Here is a 19,373-nt window from a genome sequence, read left to right on the forward strand (position 1 = left end):
TTTTCCACATTAGTACAAAAATGAAAAAAAAAAAACCTATGTTTTCTCAATTTATGCCAAAATGCATTCATTAAAATTTAACATTCATGATTTTTAAAAGTTTATTAATTTATAAATAAAAAAGAACATTCTAAGTCTGATGGAGTATATCTACATAAGTCTTTGTTTAATGGTAAAATATTGATTGCTTTACCTCTCAGTTCAGGAGCAGACAGAGATGTTCATTGTCACTAGTTCTGTTCAACAATGTACTAGATATCCAATCTAGGGCCACAAAGCAACAAAGCATGATAAAATATGTTAAAACTAGGAAGAAAGAACAACCTTGTCATTATTGGCAGATAACATTATTACATGCAAAATACAAAAGAATATATAAATTCAAGAGTCTTCAAATTACTAGAATTATTAAGTGAACTTAGCAAGATTGTTAGATACAACATCAATATAAAAATCAATTTTATTTTTATAACCTATCATCAAACAATTAAAAACAGCAAGAATCTTTAGTATCTAAGAATAAATCTAATAAAAATGCCAATTATCTTCAGTACTTAGGCCTAAGGAGACACAAGACATCTCTACTGCAAACTACATTGCTAAGAGGAATTAAGATGACCTGGTTAAAAGAAAGTACTTGACTTGTTTCATAAATACTCCATGTTTTAAAGGTAGCAAGTCTCCCTAAATTGGCCTATGGGTTCAATAATATCCCATCAGAAATCTCAGTGGTTTTTATATGTATCATATTGATAATCCAATTCTAAAATATCTATGGACATTTAAAGACCTGGAATAGCCAAGACAAACTTGAAGAATAAAAGCGAACAACTTAAACTAGCAGATATTAAGATTTATTTATTATATGACCACGGAAATAAAGACAGTATTTGCTCAGACATAGGTCTGCACATATATGATTATCTAATTTATGACAGAGGAACCCCTGCAATTTGTGGGAGGAAGGCAGTGTGGGAGTATAGTGTTTTCAATAAATGGTGCTAGGTCAACTGGATAACTGTACAGAGAAAAATTTAACATGGACCCCTATTTTGTATCATATGCAAAGATTCATGTGAGATTATAGACCTAAGTGTGACAAAGTAATAAAACTTCTAGAATAACATACAGAAGAGTATATTCCTGAACTTAAGTAGAAATATCTAACTTTACATAAAAATATCCTATTCACAAAAGAATGTATTGATAATTGGACTTCATTAAAATTAAGCCCGTTGGTTAATCAAAACACAATCAGAAGTGAAAAAGTAAGTCAGACACTAGGAGAAGACATTAGTAATGCATAGTATTTGATATATCTATTGTTAAATGCCTTTTTGCAATATCTATCCATCCATCCTAACAAATCAATAAGAAAAAAATCAATAAAAAATGAACAAAAAACTTAAACAGTAACTTCACAAAAAAGGATATTTTGAGTGTAGAATTACCAAAATATGCTCAACATCATAAATCCAAACAAATTTAAAGTATACATACAGTGTGAAACTACTACATACCAAGCAGAATTGGCTAAAATGAGAACTGGCAATGTATTGGCAACCATACAGGAGGTGGTAAAAATGTAAACTGTTAAGACAACTTGTAAAATTGTTTCATTAAAACATACCCATTCCCTCCATCCCTTAGCACCAGTCCTGAGTATATACCCAACAGAATCTGAGTGTTAATATTCACCAAACCACATGTATAAGAATAGTACTATTATTTATAATAGCCCCCAATGAGAACAACTCAAATATCCATCAAAGTTAGAATAGATAAATACATTTTGGTATATCCATAAAGTGCAATGCCTCAAAAGCAATACAAAGAACACAGTAACCTAATGAATCTCACAGACATGCTGTGAGGCAAAAAGAGCCAGACACAGAAAGAATACTTATTGTATGATTTGATTTATATGAAATTCATTACCAAGTAGAACTACTCAGTAGAACTACTCATAAGTTGATATAGTGGTTACCTTTGGGAGAGGAAGGAGTGTGGGCCAGAAATACTCTGTATCTTAATTTGGGTGATGGTTATATGGATATGTACATATTTTTAAAGTAATCTCCACACCAACATGGGGCTTGAAGTTACCACCCCAAGATCAACAGTTGCATGCTCTACTGATTGAGCCAGCCAGGCACTCCTTGGATATGTACATATTTGGTAAGTTTTATATTTAATATTTGTATGCTTTTCAATATAGAATCCGTCAATTAAGAAAAAAAGGCTTAGTTAAGAATGAGTAGAAATAAGCTGTAATCACCATGTTTCACTCCAGTGCTTATGTGTGCAAATTAAGGTCACTGTTAAAAATGATTGAACAGTGATTCCCCCCAGCAAATATGTGCCAGAGAGTGAATTTATTCTTGATGCTTTCTCACCAAGTAATTTCTGGGGATTCCCCAAGGAATGCTTATATGTTCTGTAACCTGTCTGCCTGCTGTTTGTCTCATATGCCTACATGTTGTTTGGTCCAGAGGAATACGAAAGCCTTTTAGGTGACCTTGGGTTGTTTTTTTTTTATAACTTGTTTTTTTAGAGCTCAAATATTCAATAATGTCCAAGCTGAACACAACTGCTTCCTCTCAGTTTCCTCAAAGTATGGGCAAGGCTTACCATAGTGGTCCAGTTAACACCATCTTAATGGTCAGTGGTCCACGGGCTATAGTTTCAGTTATCAAACAGTAGATCACTCCCATCAATATTACAGTCTATCCCACATTTAGAGAAAACATTTTTCCTTCTTCTAGGGAAGAATCTGGCATAAAAACAAAGTGATTCATTCTAATATCCCAGTCCATAGCAGATGTGTTCAGTTTTCTCTGAATACAAAGAGTGAGAATTTGCTGTTCATTTGTGTTCCCAAAGGATTCATCTTGATGACTTTCCCAATACACAGGGAACAACTCCTATCTGCAAATAAGGAAGAAGGAAGGGAAAGGTTGAAGGAAGGATGAAGGAAAAGAAAGAAGAAAGGAATGGAGGAAGGAAGTATAGAAATAAAACAAAAGAGGTCTCTCTTTACTGTGCTCCCACCTCAAATTAATTTTTTTCAATTCTAATTGTGCAGATTATATTATGTGAACATTGTGTGAGATTTTTTCCTTTAAATTCAAGAAACAGTCACGGATTTCAATGTATCATAAAAGCAAACACCTGCAGCCTAGCACTGTAGCTAAACCAGAAGAAGCAGAAAGCATGAAAAGCAGAGAAATCAGTTTTAAACCCTAAGACATAGCAGACCATATCACAACAGTACCCACTAGATGTCATTTTATCTATAGGGGCAGGTTTCCTGCAGGTAGTGTAAATCCTTCTACTTTAGAACAAAGGGAAAAAAAACTGTATAAAAGCACTTGCAAGGATTGTGACCACGGGAGAATTTCATGATTTTTCCATTGTCCATGTATAGACATGAGTGACACTTTAATATTATTGTGATCCCATGTAGATAATGGCCATCCCTCCTTTCTGCACAGGACACTGCCACCTTTCTTCTCCATTTATTCCTCCTTTAATCTTATAGACACTCTGCCACTCTCTGAGATACATCAGGAGAATTCACAGATCCTAAGATAGAGGAGATTTGTGACTTATATCACAGAACTGCCATTTCCTGTCTGATGTCCTACTATAAGAAATAGCAGTTACATTTTTCTCCAAGGCCTGGCTGAATGTGACATTTTCATTTGCTTGTGTGATCCTCACCCTGTTCCTGATTAGAGTTGTCACCTTCACTTGAGCATCCTTCCCAGAACAAATGAGAGCAGGTAAAGAAGGGAGACCAGGGAGGTGCTTGAGGGCAAGGCCAGATTCCTTATGTATTTATAGTTTTTTTAAAGATTGTATTTATTTATTCATGAGAGAGAGAGAGAGAGAGAGGCCGAGACATAGGAAGAGGGAGAAGGAGGCTCCATGCAGAGAGCTCAGTGTGGGACCCAAACCCCTGGACTCCGGGATCACGCCCTGAGCCAAAGGCAGATGCTCAACTGCAGAGCCACCCCGGCATCCCAGTAGTTTTGTTTTTGTTTTTTTAATAAAGCAAACCTAAGGAATAAACTGTCTATTGTCTTCACTAATACAACTCTTCTAAAGCCTCATGGGTAGAGCTTCTTAACAGCCTTTGAACATGGCCTTGTCTTGGTTGGCCCCTTTATGCTGTTAAAAGATAAACTGAGGCATATTAAAAATTTTAAGAGTTTACCTGAGCAAAAATCAATTTGAATGGGCAGCATATCAAATCAGAAGTTGTCAGGAATACTCTACAGACAGGAGCTCTGGGAGAGGCTTTGTAAAGAAGAGGCGGAAGCAAAAGAAGAAAGTTACTGATTGACTGTAGCTTGGAGCTTAGTTGATTATTTGTGATTGGTTGTCTTAGTGTTTTGATTTTATAACCTTGAAGAATTTATAGGTTTGGATTTTGCTTTGCTTACACAGGCCACCATGGCTTTAGAGCCAAGTCAGGCTAATGTCCTCCTTGTTTAATTAATTTGTCAGTGCCCAGAAAACACAAAGGAAATCAGTTCATTTCAAGGTTGCCTCAGCCCTTTCTCCGAGGTACAGGTAGGCTGGACTTTCTTTGCCTTGTTTACTCACTCCACAAGAGATGGGCCTCTGTTTCCTCTCAGGACTTCCTGTCTGTTTTACTGCCCACCCGCCCCACACACACTTCAAACCACCTGGAGCACAGTAGCCATTTCTTCTCTTGTCAGGGTACTTAGAGAAGGACTCTGTCTTAGAGTCTTGTGGGTGGCGTAAAGAAGTACCCTTATAGCAACAGTCTTCTTGGATCATAGGCGTTGAGGAAGGAACCAGTTTTCAAGGAAGACAAGTGATAAGACGCAGGATTCAGATATTTTGGTGAGCTTTAAAGGCTGCCTTTGAATAATTACCTGTTTTCCTACCTATCTGTATACACACAGAATCAAGTATAGACACTGGGAAACCAGGGCAAACTAACTCTTTACAGGGTTATGTAGACAAGGAGATAAGCAGTTCAGCTTGAGATTTAGGAATTTGGATAACTGACTTTTTGATTGCCATGAGTTTGACTAGGATTGATGGTTGGAAACTGATGGTTTGGGGACTTACTGTACTACATTAGAAACAGACCAAATCAGATGATTATGTACAGTGCCCTAAAAGAAGAATCCCTGAGCAAAATGTTATCTTAATCGTCTAAAATGGCCAATTTTGATATGAACAATATGCTGTTTCCCTCATACCTCTGGTGAAGCAGTTTTGCAATAATCAGAATATCTAGCCTGAAAAATACAGAAAATTCATGGTTTCACTGTAGGTGGGATATAAGTATCATGATAAGTATTTATTTCCAGGAATACTCAATTTATAGTATTCTGCTCTATCAAATAAATATGCATTTATCATAGCATGATTTTGATATGTGCATCAGAATGTGTAATCTATATATCAGAAACACGGAAGATAACAATATTTCCAAAATCATCATAATAAGAAAGAGCCCCAAGACCCTATGTAATTCCAATTGGCCCAAAAGAGGAAATAGAATTTTAGTTGCCTAGAAAGCCCAGTCAAAATGCTATTGGTGTGGGCTCATGCCTTTGTTTGCAAAGTGCACATGACATGTCATATCTCCAGTGGCAGAAGGCCTTATACCATATTGGGGGCCAGCAGGGACATAGCACAGTGAAGAAAAGTCCCTTACCAGACGGAACCCTTTCAGTTAAGATGACCCAATTAGCCCTGATTCCAGTATGTGCATAGGAGCTATGGCTTGAAATAAAATAGCAAGTGACACTGTTGAAATGTGTGTAATGGGTACGTATGTATATGTGAATATATTTGGGAATTTTTTATGGAAAGCAGACTATCTGTCTGACCTTTGCTTAAAATAATTTTATTAAAGTTCTGAAATGTGGGATCCCTGGGTGGCGCAGCGGTTTAGCGCCTGCCTTTGGCCCAGGGCGCGATCCTGGAGACCTGGGATCGAATCCCACGTCGGGCTCCCGGTGCATGGAGCCTGCTTCTCCCTCTGCCTATGTCTCTGCCTCTCTCTCTCTCTGTGACTATCAAAAATAAATAAAAATTAAAAAAAAAAAAAAAAGTTCTGAAATGTGAATCAGTTGTCTGTTCTAATGAATCAGTACTCTCTTAACAGATGGTCAAATAAACACAATGTTTCTACCTTCCCAGAAATCATCTTAAGCACTAAATTGTTATCGTTTGTGAGAAAAGAGCAATCTTGTTTAAATGCTAGTAAACAAGCATCATGTACCTCGCTTACCTCTGTCTGAACCTCAGAAAGAGGACCCAGGTGGGAGTTCAATTTAATGAAAAATGCATTAGGAGTGGTACTGATGGCTCAGAGGGTCTATTACTCATTTGAATCTCAGCCAACCAGGTAAACAAGCACTGGTCCATGAACCCTGGCCTGAAAGAATCACTGAAGGTTTAATGAAAACCATGAAGTGGTCCTAAATGAAGGGTTTAAACTTTCTTTTTTTCTGCTTTTTAAAGCTGTCTGTGGGAATCACATTTGGATTTTATGAGGACCAGAAGGTGTTACAATTTGCATTGGTAATTGGCATAAAGAAGAGACTAGGAAAGATAAGCCATGATGAGTTAACTGTACTAAGGAAAATTCTTAAAGACCTAATGTATATTATATATACATATATATACATATATAATATACGTATATACATTATATATATTATATATAATATAATGTATATTATATATAATATATATTGTTATACATATACTTGTTTTTGACAATTACTTTAAAAGTCTATGTATGCTATATCGATAAAAAAGAGCCCATTCAACTGTGTGTAGGGTTACTAGCTACCATAGGAGATTTACCAAGGTTAGGAAAGTATAGTATTCAACTTGAACAATTTATAATTTATATCTAGTGAGAAGATTAACATAAATGGAGGTAGGGTGTATGTGACAGAGAAATGCTATCTTAATTCTTAGGGCTATAACAAAATACCGTAGACTGGGTGAAATAAATTTATTTCTCATAGTTCTGGAGACCAGGAAGTACAAGGTCAAGGCACAGCAAATTTGGTGGCTAGTAAGAGACTGCTTCTTGATTCACATACACCCGTCTTCTGGATGTGTCCTCGCAAGGAATAAAGATTGAGGGAACCCTCAGGTCTCTTTTATAAGGGCACTAATCGCATTCACTATGGCTCTACCCTCATGTCTTATCTTCAAAAGGCTCCACCTCCAAATACTACCATACTGGAGATTAGGTTTTAATATTTGAATTTTGAAGGACACAACCATTTAGTCTATAGCAAGTTCATAGAAGGTGATTCAGAGGAGGGAGAGAGCATATGGGTAAGGGGAGCTAGGATGCATTCATGAAGCAGGTGATACATTAACAGGGCTTGACACATGATGGGGAAATCAATTGAGAGAGATGGCTATAAGAAAGATAAGGACTAATTGGAGGAAACAGTGATAAAGATAGGAAAATACAGGACATATTGGAATAACATTTAATCTCATCTTCGGAGCATAGGCTACTTTTTGAATAATTTTTTTTCAGTTCAGATCAGATAATCCCTTGATGCAGTGGGCTATCCTGTGTATTATAGGATAGTTAGAGCACCTCTGGCCTCTACTCATTAGATGTCAGTAGTACCCCCCCATCCTACCCCTTCATGTTGTGGCAAACAATTTCTGCAGACATTATCAAATGCCTCCTAGGGGGCAATATGACCCCTACGTGAGAATCACTTTTCTAAAAACTTGCCACTCCGGGGACTGGTAGTATCAGCATCACCTGGGAACTTGTTAGAAATGCAGAACCTCAGACTCCATCCCAGACCTACTGAAATAGAGTCTGCAGTTTAACAAGATCCCCAAGGTGATTCATATGCACTTTAAAATATGAGAACTACTCTGAGAAATAGAAGAAAGAGCTGGTGAGATTGGTTGGGGGTGAACACGGCTGCTCATGAAAGGGCTTGGACATTTTGCTACAATTTTAGATGTAACTTGGTAGGCAATGAGGCTATATTGAATTTTTTCTTTTTATCGCAGTATTTAGAAATAATAGACAGTGTGATTTTGTCTACTTAACATTCCTCTCACCCCTGTTACTATCTCTATCTCAATTTTAAGGGAAATGACAAATGCCAGCTAAAAGCTACATTTTCCAGTCTCCCTTGTAGTTGAGGGGACTATGAGAATACACGCTAAGCAGAAGTTATTTCAGGAGGAGGATGACTCAGAAGGCATGTCCTTTTTTTCCCTTAGATCTTTCTTCTTCTTTTCTGGGGATGAACAAGATGGTTTGAATTCCAGAAACCATCTTTAAGGTCTGAGAAGAGGCACTCCCTAAAGATGGCGGAGTACAAACTAGTAGGAACCTAAACCAAAGAGAGAGAAGAATATGCCCCACTCTTGTTTAAGCCACTATTTTTCAGAAGTCTGTTGCTAATAGCTGAATACAATTCAGTGATTAAGTGATTAAAATTGATATTTATATAATGGATGGATTGGAGGAAAGGAGATCGTATGGAAACTATTGAAATAGTTTGGGTGGGAGATTGGAAGAACATAATGAAAGTGAAAAGGAATTTAGAATCTTATTTTTTTGGAAGCACTCTCATCTTTAAGTTTGTTAGTGGAAAAATGGTGATGTAGTTTATAAACATTTGAAAAGAGGAGGAGTGGGATTGTGAGTATGTGATGAGCTTGATTTTGTACATTTCAGACTTGATTAATAAGACTGATGTGTATACTCAGGAGGCAGTTGCTCAGAAGATAAGTTTGTGTGCAAATATAAGGTACTGGTGAGTGGAAGCTGAGCAGGATTGAAGATTGGCAAGATGAAGGGAGTAGGGGTTGGTGATCATGAGTCTGTCATTGAACTGGAGAGAGAAGCACACAGGAGATTAACAGGCAGGGGGTTGCTAAGGAATTTTTCCTGAACAGGTTCTGCAGAGGAATTTTTATAATGATGTTTAAAGGTGGAATTCAGAGGACCTGAAACTATTTTATAAGAAAGTCTACTTGCTCAAGGAGCACTTCTTCCTCTGCAATGACCTCATAAATCAGTGAGGTCAAGTGTTTGTTCACTTTCTGCAGTTAGGCTAACAGAAGCATGCTCCATCTTTTCCAGATTCTTCTGGGTTCACCATGACTCTTCAGACATCTTCTTTAGCTAATGCTGTCGTGGAGACTATTGATCCATGCTGTGTATGACATGGCCAAGATTATTGCCTTCTGAAAATGTTTTCTCTTTTTTCTACTCAAAATCTTTTGCATATCCAAAGAAATTAATTCCATAGAAGTTGATTTATTAAACAGCTGCAAATAAAAGTCACATGAGAGATGTTTTCAGGAGTGCAAAGATGATGAAGGTACAATCTAGTCCTCAGGGACTTTATGTGCAGGATAGAAATAAGATGAGTATGGTAAGTGATAAGTAGGATATATATCAGAGTGCTCTAGTTCTAAGAACTAAAGGCTGGGGTGTACATCTAAAGATAGGACTCTCCACTTGACTGAAATGTGTGAGCTCTGGGGTCCATGTGCTTCTGCTTCTTTGGCGAACACTATCTCAGTCTTCTCTCTTATCCAGTTTACTTTATTCCCTCTTCCAGAAATAAACAATCTCAAGTCTTATCCATTTTATCCCAAAATAAAGTCTCAAATCTAACCCATTTCATCCCTTCTCAAAAAATATTTCCATTATAGCCACTATTTCTTACTTCATGTTCACAGTTCCTTACCTGAATTTATGAAATTCCAAAGCTCTGAAAACCAGAGGTGTTCATTTTTTTTTTTAATTTGTCTATTAGTCATTTGGCAGCTAAACCTATCTGAGCTGATGGGAGGTGCTATATAACCTTTATTCATCCCTAGAACATTCATGTTATTTGTTGAAGAAATATTTGTTTGGTTAAGGAGTGCTGCCTTATATCTTACTAAGGGAAACAATATTACCACTTTTTTAAATTTTGAAAAAGTCTGAATTCCAAAACCTATCTGAACCTGAGTTCTGGGTAAGGGAATGTGGGCCTATAGTGTTCTCAAAGTCCTACCCAACTCAAAGAAGATGAAAATGGGAGGTTAAAATGATTATTAATATGGAGACAGCATGATCCTTATTTACAAATGATGCTATACATTAACTGGAAAACCTGTGAGAATCAAGTGAGAGGCCATAAGATGTAAGTAAAACGACTGAACCAAAGTAAGTGCATCAAAGTTCAGCCTTTTTACTAGCTTCTGGACTAATCTTCTAAGTAGAATTTAGGGAACTCCACTTAGTTCATTAGTCTAAATGACTGAGAACAAATGGCCTGATCTTGTACTCCAAATTTAGTAGCTGGGTTTCTGCCAACATGAAACCTGTGGCCAACATCTCACTTTACCTTCCAATTTCCCCCAAGATTACCAGGGATGGCAGACCTGACTCTGAACAGCAACCCTGTAAAAGGGAGCCACAGCCTGCTCTACAAGCTCTAGTCAGCTTGCTAGCATAGATCTCTTTACACACGTCCCTCTGACCCTCTAGGATCCCAAGCTTCTGCCTGGCTGCATGCTACCCCTTGGTTGCATCTGGCCTTTGTTTTTTCATTGTCTTTAGGATGCTGCCCCTTGTGTCATTATGGATGCCAACTTTGGTATTTCTTAGAAATGACCCACAGATAGCTTTGTTCTAACTTTACCTACAGTGTGACTCTGCAGCACATCTTGTAAACAAGCTCACAAAACACAAAAACCAAGTGGCACAGCTGTGCCTATATGCCTAGAAGCTATTGCATTTTAGTGACATTTTAAATCTGAACAGTGACTAATAATGCACCTGGGATATAAATTCTGAATCATACAAAACTATTAATTGTCTCTGTACTAGGTAAAACTAGAACAGTGGGAATTGTTTTGTATGGTGCATATTTGGGCTTCACACATGAGCAGACATAGCAGGAATCTGTTTGAAGGGGCAACATCTGTCTTCTGGAAATATTACTTTCTTCCTTCTTCCTCCCTGCCTGCTTTCCTACCTTTCTTTTTTCCTTACTGCTCTACTTCCATTTATCATTTGTGTATAGTTTTCTCATATAAAAATAGAGATAATAATGGTGTCTTCCTTCTAGGATTATAGGTTAAACAAGTCGATATATATATACACACACACATACATATATACATACACCTGACCTGAAATAAGAAAGAGTTTTTTAATTGTCTGAAATTATGGTTGATACCATCTCAATGTTAGGTTCTGTTCTAGGAGCTCTAGATACACATATCAAAACCACATGCTCTCTTCTTAAATATTTCCCATATTTGTAGTACTTTGTTTTTGCAGCACTTGCTGTTTTGAAGCATGAACTCTAGAATAAGTGGTTTGAATTTGAGAGCCAGCTCCATCACTCTCAAAATTCATTATTTATATGACTTTGTGCGACTTAATTCCTAAATCTTAGTTCCTCCATGAGGATGATAATAATAATAATAATAATAATAATAATAATAATAATAATAGTAATTCCTGTAAAATAGATTTGTTGTGAAGAATGAAGTATACAGACAAGTAAAACACTTTATAGAATATCCAGAGGGAGTAATACATACTGAGATCCTTTATTCAGGTCCTGAGAATAATCCTCTAACAGTACTTTATGTTAGGATCCTTATCCTTATGGACAGAATGGGAAGAATGTGGGATTTCTTCTCTGCTCTGGATCTGGTATCCAGGAGATTTTATAATTTGAGTACTTTTTCCCTAATATGTTGTCTCAGTCCAGACAGCCAAAGGCCACAGGAAGGAGTCAGGGTCTCTGCAATGAGACTGCCTGGTTTCAAATCTTAACTCATGCAGTGTTGTCCTGTGACTTGGGTATTTACTTAACCTCTCAAATTCTGTTTTCCCATCTGTAATGTGAGTATAATAATCACTAATTCACCGTTATGGTAAAAGTCAACTAACATAATCTGGGTAAGGAATAGAGTATAGCAAATATACCTGACATGTAGTAAGTTGGCCGTTATTGTAACTTTTTATTAATATTTGTTTCTTTGCATGGAGAAGAGCTTGCATAGTGGGGCTCTCCTCACTCTTGTTTTGTCTTTACTCCCATGATTATTTAACTTTTTAATAACTATTTTCTTTTTTTAATTTTTTTTAAAGATTTATTTATGATAGAGAGAGAGAGAGAGAGAGAGAGAGAGAGAGAGGCAGAGATACAGACAAAGTGAGAAGCAGGCTCCATGCAGGGAGCCTGATGTGGGATTTGATCCCAGGTCTCCAGGATCATGCCCTGGGCCAAAGGCGGCACCAAACCGCTGGGCCACCTGGGCTGCCCTCATTGTGGTTTTGATTTGTATTTCCCTGATGCTGAATGATGTTGAACACTTTTCATGTGTCTGTTGGGCACTTGTATGTCTTCTTTGGAGAAATGTCTGTTTATGTCTTTATTTCTTGATTGGATTATTTGTTCTTTGGGTTGAGTTTGATAAGTTCTTTATAGATTTTGTACACTAGCCCTTTATCTGATATGTCATTTTCAAATAAAATCCATCAGAATCCTAGAGGAGAACACAAGCAGCAACCTTTATGACCTCAGTCACAGCAACTTCTTACTAGACAGACATTTTTCTGCATGTGGTTTATTCCTAAATGTCTTATGGTTTTGGATACAACTGTATGTGGGATTGACTCCTTAATTTCTTTTTCTTCAGTCTCATTGTTAGTGTAGAAATGCAACTGGTTTCTGTGCATTGATTTTATATCTTGCCACTTTGCTGAATTCCTGTCTGAATTCTAGCAATTTTGGGGTGGAGTCTTTTGGGTTTTCCATATAGAGTATCATGTCATCTTCAGAGAGTGAGAATTTGACCTCTTCTTTGCCAATATGAATGTCTTTTACCTCACACCAGTCAGAATGGTTAAAATTAACAAGTCAGGAAACGACAGATGTGAGCAAGGATGTGGAGAAATGGGAATCCTCATACACTGTTGGTGGGAATGCAAGCTGGTGCAGCCATTCTGGAAAACAGGATGGAGGTTCCTCAGAAAATTGAAAATAGAGCTAGCTACCCTACAAAGATACAAATATAGTGATCTGCAGGGGCACCTCCACACCAATGTTTATAGCAGCAATATCCACAATGGCCAAATTACAGAAAGAAACCAGATGTCCATCGACAGATGAACAGATAAAGAAGATGTGATACTACCTTAGCCATACACACATATGTGCACGTGCACACACATGCACACACCATGGAATACTAGTCAGCCATCAGAAAATGAAATCTTGCCATTTGCAATGATGTGGATGGAACTAGAGGATATTATGCTAAGTAAAATAAGTCAATCAGAGAAAGAATTATCATATGATCTCACTCATGTGGAATTTAAACACAAAACAGAGGCTTATAGGGGAAGGGAGGAAAAAAATAAAAGAAGACAAAATCAGAGAGGGAGACAAACCATAAGAGGCTCTAATCATAGGAAACAAACAGGGTTGCTGGAGGGGAGGGTGGTGGGAAGATGAAATAACTGGATGATGGACATTAAGGAGGGCATGTGATATAATGAGCCCTGGGTATTATATAAGACTGATGAATCACTGACCTCTACTTCTGAAACCAATAATGCATTATGTTAGTTAATTTAAATAAAATTAAAATGATAAAAAATTAATGATTTAAAAAATTAAAAAAATAGCAGTGTCTGAGTGACCCAGTTAAGTGTCTGACTTGATTTTGGTTCAGGTCGTGATCTCAGGGTCCTGGGATCAAGCCCTGGTTTGCACTCAGTGATCAGCAGGGTGTCTACTTGTGATTCTTTCTCTGCCCCTTCCTCTACCCCTCCGCCTGCACTGTCTCTCAAATAAATAAAATATTTTTTAAAATTAAAAAAATACAAAAAAAATTTTGAAAAAGAATGGAGCTTTCAACAATAATCTTTACTAAAAGGAAAACTTTTAAATACTTCCAAGACACCCCGATGTTTATACCAGCAATGTCCACAATAGCCAAACTGTGGAAGGAGCCTCGGTGTTCATCGAAAGATGAATGGATAAAGAAGATGTGGTTTATGTATACACTGGAATATTACTCAGCTATTAGAAATGACAAATACCCACCATTTGCTTCGACATGGATGGAACTCGAGGGTATTATGATGAGTGAAATAAGTCAATCGGAGAAGGACAAACATTATATGGTCTCATTCATTTGGGGAATATAAAGAATAGTGAAAGGGAATAAAGGGGAAAGGAGAAAAAATGAATGGGAAATGTCAGAAAGGGAGACAGAACATGAAAGACTCCTAACTCTGGGAAAAGAGCTAGGGGTGGTGGAAGGGGAGGTGGGTGGGGGGTGAGGGTGACTGGGTGACGGGCACTGAGTTGGGCACTTGACAGGATGAGCACTGGGTGTTATTCTATATGTTGGCAAATTGAACACCAATAAAAAATAAATTTATAAAATAAAAAAATACTTCCAAGAACACAAAAACAATAAAAATATAAAAATTCAAATATTATACTATACCGTAACTATATTTTTCCCAAGCTTCCTGCCACATCCCAACATATACATCAAGTACGGATGTTTTAGAATCTAATACCGTTAGTCAATGGGGTTCATAAAGCTTTGACCTCATTTAAGTTGTCAGATAAAAGAAGCTTATTATAAACAAACAGCAAGAGCAATAAAAAATTGTTTACAAAGAGCTTTAGAAACATCTGAGAGTAAATCACTTTTTAAACATGAGTTTCTCTTATTATTGATTGTATAAGAAACATAACCTTAGACCTTCCTAGCATAGCAATAATAATGAAGGAAAACCCTTATGCTCAAAATGATTAAAGCATTTAACACACAAAGTGAGCACTGGGGAGAAAGTCTTGTCTTCATTATACTAACTGTTATGCAACACAATGAATATAATCTCCCTTAGGTTTTACTAAACATCCAAGCTCTTTAAATTACATTATTTTATTCATTTGAATTCACCTTGGATCTACTAAAGGAAAAAAAAAACCCTCACAATAAAGGACGTTTAGTTAACAAGATACTTTAATGAATCTTAAAGTCCAGGTGGACTGAAGGCAAAATCAACTCACTCTGAAGTCACATCAGTTGGTGGTCAAATACTTTATGGGGTGAGAGCTAGTATATTCATCATTAGAAGAGCGTAATTAAAATTACTGTCTGCATATGCCCTTCAGCTTAAATTATGCTCCTGAATATCACACAGTATTTTGCTTCATATTCAAAGCATTTTGTAAAAAGGAAAATAATCAGCCTATAAAGTAGACAGCAGTATTTGCTATGCTGCTTTGCATGTAAGCATTCAATGAAGGTAGTTGACCAGCTGAACAGAGAGAACACTTTTCTTGTTTTTAGTCACATTATACCTGTTGTGGACATCTTGGCATCTACTTATTTAGCATTTACAGTTTCAGTATTCTCATGTGATACTGGTGGCCATGATATGCAGATTTGTAACACTTTACCGAAAATTGTTTTTAAAATTGGTTTTCTTTTAGTAAAAATAAAGTGTCATTATTTTAGGAAGTGTAGCAAAAGGAAGAAAATTAAAGTTTTTGGAGTTCTATCAGAGAATAAACAATGTGTTTGCCAGTGTTTTTATGTCTGTATATATCAGAAATAAGAAAAAGATTAGATTTTGCCAAACATATGCCTTGTTGTTCTTTTTCTGCATTGTATTTTTTTCTTATCAAAGGTCAAGAACTATGTTTGTCTTTGTAACTATTGAGGTCTTAGCACCTAGCAGTGTCAGAAACATACTAAGTGCTCAGTAAACATTTACTGAATAAATATGTTAAGATTTTTAAAATTTCTTTACACATCATTCTAGAGTGTCTTTTTAATGACTGCACAGAATTCCATTCCATAGGTGTATTATAATGTATTTAGCCAAGTCCCTTTGATGCTACCAATTTTCCACTATCATAACTGGTTATAAATATTAGTATAGTGAAATCTTTTCTTAGAGTTCATTTTGACTTCTTTGGAATTGTGAATGCAAAGAGTAAGTAAATTTTTTAAAATTGTATATTTATCAAAAAGTCACCAAACATATTTAAATACTTTACTTTGGCACATGTAAATGTAAAAGCGACCATTTCCCACACTTTTGTGACTTGCCTTTGAGGACAAGTATCGAGAAAAAATCTAGCTAGTAAGTAAAGTTCATTGACCAGCATCTATTCTTTTTTTTTTTTCCAGCATCTATTCCTTAATGAGGTTTTATTTTTCTTAAGAGGACGTTCTATGAAATGAATGAAATAATTCCCAAATTTAGAAATTGTAAGAATTTTTGGAATGAGCCTCTTTTGAATGTTAGTAGTCAATAGTATCTAGTGTCACTTAAAGACCATTCTTTAGTCAGTGAAAGCACAAATTTTTTGTTAGCTAGAATGAGTGAAATTTCAGTAAGTGAAAGCATTTCATTGGATTGTGCAGATCCGTAACTCATCGTAGACTTCATTTTAGGAAGTAAATACAGCTGGAGCACTGATGTATGTCCCAGAGGTGTCAGGTTAGAAAGGATTTAACACTTCACAATAAACTATAAATAAACAGTATAATTTTGAAGAGCTACTGAACATTCATTAGTGTCAAAGAAGGAATTTGGAAATAAAATAGCCATCAACCAGCAATTGTGGTGCTAGTAACATCTCAGAATTCTTCATTAGCAGAGAAAGAGAAAATACATGATCAAGAAACAGCAATGAAGAGATTTTCCAATTATTTTTGACACCAAAAGGATATAATTCATCCTCTTGAATATGACTCTTTAAGTGTGTGAAATAAAAGAGTGCTCTTAAATAGTCCAAGCATTTCAAAAAGTCCATTCACTTGAGTTGTCAAGTTGGATATAAAATGATACTAAACAACTTAATTTTAAAAAGCATGGAAAAGACAAAACCACAAAAATGTTATAAAAAGTCTTATTACAGTGAATTTAAACAGTACCCCCCCCCCCTTACCTCCTAAAATTTTTTGAAACTGTGGAGGGTAACTATGATATATATCAGAAATAGTATGAAGAAGACTAATAACAGAGATCATGTTCACAAACCCCTTAGAATGATATCGAGTATATCTAGGAAGAGATAACATTCTGAAATGCCTAAAGAAGCAACTTACTATGAGATTATTGATACATGGATATGAACATTGTGATGATTAATTCTATATGCCAACTTGACTGGATTAAAGGATGCCCAGATATCGTGAACCATTTTTTTTTCCTGTGTTGTCTTTAGGAGAGATTAGCATTTGATTTGGTAGACTGAGTAAAAATCATCCTCCCCAGTGTGGGTGGGCATCATCCAATCTGCTGTGAGCCTGAATAGAACAAAAAGGTAGGAAGGGTGAATTTGCTTTCTCTGCTTAAGCTGAAATATCCATCTTCTCCTGCCCTGAAACATTGGTGCTACTGGTTTTCAGGCTTTCAGATTCAGATGGGGATTTATATCATCAGCCCCTGCAATTCTCAGACCTTAAGACTTGGACTGAATTATACCCCAGTTTTTTTCTGGATCTCTATCTTAAATAGGGCAGATCAGGGATTTTTCAGCTTCCATAACTGTGTAAGTCCATTCCTGTAGTGAAAAAAAAATATATATATATATATATTCTATTGGCTCTGTTTTTCTGGAGAATCTTGACTAATACAAACATAAAAGTTTTCCTTTTATGCTGTTTCTCCTATGGAACAGAGAAAAAGAATTGCCGTGTTAGGAAAATTCTACTAATTTTCTGCTAATGCCTCAACTGTCTTCATGTTAATTTGTTGTTTGTGTGGTTTTCAACTATGCTTTTATCAAACAGGCTGATAGACATGATTTTATGAAGTATATTTTTCATACACATTGGTAATTAGAATTTAAGGACAGAATGTGGATTATCTTGCAAGTTTGTGTAAGATACCAGGTTACCAGAACATTTCTTTCTAAAAAGTTACCTTGCTTCCTTCTCTTTCTTCCCATATCTACCTTATTCTGATTTTAGAGAATTATTTTGGAAATTTTCTATATTTCTACTTTTTCCCTGTCATGCTCGTGAGAAAACTCTACAAATTGTGTTTTCCAGAGGGGAGTTTGAGAAGGGATTCTTTTTGCACAAGCTTAAGGGCATCCTGAAGATCTAATAATTCTAGCTTTCGTTTATTCATTCAACAGGTATTTATTGAGTGCTGTGTACTCTGTTATACATACAAGATACCTTATATTAATGGAGCTCCCATTTCAGTTGGGAAACTAAAAATAAATAAAAGAATGCATGCAAGACTAAACCAAATGACATGAAACATTTATTGCTCATGACAAGTGGTAGGAAGGACAAGAATAATGCCTGAGATTGAGAGGAGACATTCTACAATTTATAAGGCAATCTTCCTTTTTTTTTTTTTTAAATTTATTTATTTATTTATTTATGATAGTCACACAGAGAGAGAGAGAGAGAGGCAGAGACATAGGCAGAGGGAGAAGCAGGCTCCATGCACCAGGAGCCCGACGTGGGACTCGATCCCGGGTCTCCAGGATCGCGCCCTGGGTGAAAGGCAGGCGCTAAACCGCTGCGCCACCCAGGGATCCTGGCAATCTTCCTTTTATAAGGAAGTCTTCCCCAAGGAAGTAAAATTTAAGTTGTGAGATGTAGGATGTGTAGAACTTGGTCCTCCAAAGAGTGAATAAACAGTGGCCCACATAAAAAAAGGGCCATGAAGCAGGCCCAAGCCTATTTTGTTTGCTGATATCAAAGAACACCAACATAGATAGATAAAGCATGGTCAAGAGAAAGGACTTGAATGAGGCTGGTGAGAGTTACGACCAGATAACACAGGATTCGTGAGAAGTTCAAATTTTATCCTAAATTTAATCCTTTAAAATATTTAATCAGAACTATGACATGATCTTGACAAATATCCAATCTATGTTTTAAGAAGATGACTCTGGTTACTGAATATATAATGAAAGTGAGAGAGTGGAAGCAGAAACATTGTCAAGGGTTATAGAAGTTTTAAGTAGAAGATGATAGTGATATTAGGAGAGAAGATGATAGTGATATTAGGAGAAAAGATAGAGATATTAGGAGAGAAGTGGGTTCATTTGAGATATAATTTGATAACAGCATCAAATTCATTATGGGTTATAAGTTGTATATAGGGATTGAGAGAAAATACAGGATGAATAGCTAACTAAGACTTTGGCTTGTGCATCAGGATAAATGGTGATGATACTTTACTGAAATGTTTCTGACTATATGGGCAGATTGCAATATATGGATTAGACAAGAGAACAATCTTTTCTAAATCTGCTCTGGTGATGAGTCACTTGAGGGTACTCTGTTAAAAATAT

Source organism: Vulpes lagopus, chromosome 16 (genome assembly GCF_018345385.1).
Source record: "Vulpes lagopus strain Blue_001 chromosome 16, ASM1834538v1, whole genome shotgun sequence".
NCBI lineage: Eukaryota > Metazoa > Chordata > Mammalia > Carnivora > Canidae > Vulpes > Vulpes lagopus.